Raw genomic sequence first — 2,873 nt, 5'->3', positions numbered from 1 at the left:
AAGAGGAAACTTCTATTTTTCAAGTCCATTTTGTTGTTGTTCTTTGATTGTAATTCCAACTCTGTTAGTTTATGTGCATGAGTCATGAACAAAAGGTGAACTTTTACATTTAATTTCCCTGTTAGATGTTATATTCCAACACTATATATTGCAGCTGCCTGAGCAAAATGCATCAGCCTGAGTTAGTCATATTGCCTCTCAGATGGAAAAGTATAATGATGTCCTCAGGAAACCTGATCAGATCTGAAAGGCTTTTCTGGTGGCATTGAGTGTGAAACATAACTCACTGTTCATACAGAGGAGAGAACTGTATTTTTATTTGCATCTTTCTATTTCCACAAATGAGCCATTTCATCAAAGAAAAATACAGGAGTTCTAAAACTATTTTTTGCCTACCTGCTGCAGGACACCTACAGCAAGTCCTACTTGCATGACCCTTTGTCTTAGAAATCTGGAGACAGAACAACACTGTGAGAAAATAAGAATCCCCCTGGCTGTCATATCAGAGGTTCAAGTAGCCAAGTGGCTTCTCTTGCACAAAGGCCAAGGCCATTGCAGTGGTGGGAGAATATGAAGACCACTGATTGCAAAGGTTCTTGCAGTTTTAATTGTTTTAAACTGGGAGGGAATTGTATAAAGACAGAATGTACTTTTAACTGCATTTCCTGAAAACCTATTCATCGGGCAGCAATAATTAGAGAGTACAAATTTGGTCTTTTTTTTTAACATGTTATATTCCTTAAATAGAGAAACTGGGGTTTCTTTCAGGATTGCTACAAAAGGTAATGGTATATCTTAACATTACACTTTTTGCTAATTAGTTTTTTATTTCAGAATTGGTGTTTTGAAAAGAGAGGGAGTTAAGACAATTTTAATGTATCTCAAAAATGTGTCTATTTCTAGTGTAGGTCCTAGAATATTAATACCAAAATCAAAAAAATATCACTTGAGATTAAGGACTGTGCATGCTTGGTCATGGGGGAGAAGTGTGAAAATTTTTTGCACAACCAACCTTCGGGCAATTGAGCCCAAGGCTGCATGTCCTGTAATTAAGTTACCATTTCTGGTGTGGATGTGTTTGACTGAGAGCTGTCTTGCCACTTGTGATTTCAGCAGGTATCTCACACAGCCTTTTGCCACCTGCAGGAAGGAGAAAACCCTGGGACAGCTGGCAGAACCCTGTTTGGGTCGGTGCTACTGACAGCTCTGTGATGGGCTGCAGCAGGTCCGGGCCCATGCAGGACCCCAGCAGCCATGCAGGCTGAGCCCGACAGCAATGCAGGCTCACTGGCTGTCCTAAGGCTCTGCAAACACAAAACTGGCTTTTCCTCCTCCTGTTTTTACCAATGAAAGACAATCTTGACTGAAAACCTGTAACAGCATCTTGGATATTCACTCAACTCTCTATTTCTTTATTCTTTACTAAATGCAGTTGTCATTACCAAGAGGGCTCAGGTTTTCCTTCCTGCCTATGTAGAGAAGACAAGATTTCAAAATTGCAAACACAGGTGCTAGAAAATCCTATGTTTCCTAAAGTCTCCCCACATTTTTCCAAAGAGAATGTAATGTGACAACAAAAACTAAACCGCTAATATAAACATAAATAAACCTAGGGATTGCAGTGCTACGGTTGTACTTCACCCATGCACACAGAAATGAAATGCTTGTCTTAGCAGTGGGGCATCACAGGGTTTTTCCTCTGCTATGTAACTCACAGGGAAGTGTTAAAGTATGTTCAGAGTAGTTTCAGTCAATCAGCAGTAAATGATTTGTCTTGTCAATCTTGTTAAACAAGCGAAGGTGAAGAGCCGAGGAGACTTCATGAGTGGGAGTCACAAACTGGTGAGGGAGGCTCAGGCCAATGAGCACGAGGATGTTACATAAAGGCAGTCAAGTACAGACATGCTTTCTGTATGTTACTGGTTTTTAATGAGAGGAATTAAGATTACGTGGGGGGTGATATGTGAAGCTGGCACTGTGATGAAATTCACAGTTTTCTCCAGCATTTCAGTTTGAACTTTAGCTCCAGGATTTTCACTTCTTAATTTTCAATTAAATTCATATTGACCATTGTTACTAATACCATCCTCCTGACTGGGCATGAGGTTTCACAGGAAGGAAAGCCAGTTGCATCCAGATGAATCCAGGTAGGAAAGCAACTGTGAATGCATTGCTGAGCTTCCAACTGCAGTTCCATTTCCCTACTGCTTGCCTGCTTGAAAATTGTGCAAACCAGGTTGCTCACAGAAAGAACTGAGGAATTTTTTTCATGGTCACACATAAATATGCATATTCGTGCCTCCTGAAATCCAACCTAACTCCAGAAACTGTACCACTGGCTTAGCTAGGCAAACCTGCAGCTCAAGCAACACATTTGAATGGAGTACTCACTAGCAGCAATTCAGGAATACCTCCATGGGCCTAACAGCTTTGGTGCAAAGTGTGTCACATGATTCCAGTGAAACACCTCGAGAATCAGGATGTAAGTGCACAACTTATAATTGTAAACAGAGAAAACCATAACAAATAGAATTTTCCAGCAACCACAGAAGTTCAGAAAAGTTTAGCAAAGATCCTGTTTGGATACAAACATCAGTAAAAGCAGAAAATGCAGGAAATACATAAGGCCAAAGTTTTATTTTCCAAAGTGTAAGTATGCCCTTAGCATAATTTAAGTAATCCATTGCCATTGCAATTCTGATTGCTACAAAATTGACGGTAAACTTTTTGACTGCACCTATTGCACACTTTCTCCACAGCTGTATGATAAAACCCTTCTGTACCAAAAGATTCTTCACTGTGATTTGCTGGTCTGTAGGAGTTCAGTTAAGTATTTGACTTAATTATGGAATATGCTCCTTGTGTGCATCCTT

Source organism: Onychostruthus taczanowskii, unplaced genomic scaffold (genome assembly GCF_017590055.1).
Source record: "Onychostruthus taczanowskii isolate IOZ18803 unplaced genomic scaffold, ASM1759005v1 scaffold58, whole genome shotgun sequence".
Classification (NCBI taxonomy): Eukaryota; Metazoa; Chordata; class Aves; order Passeriformes; family Passeridae; genus Onychostruthus; species Onychostruthus taczanowskii.
Note: the sequence above shows the minus strand (reverse complement) of the source record.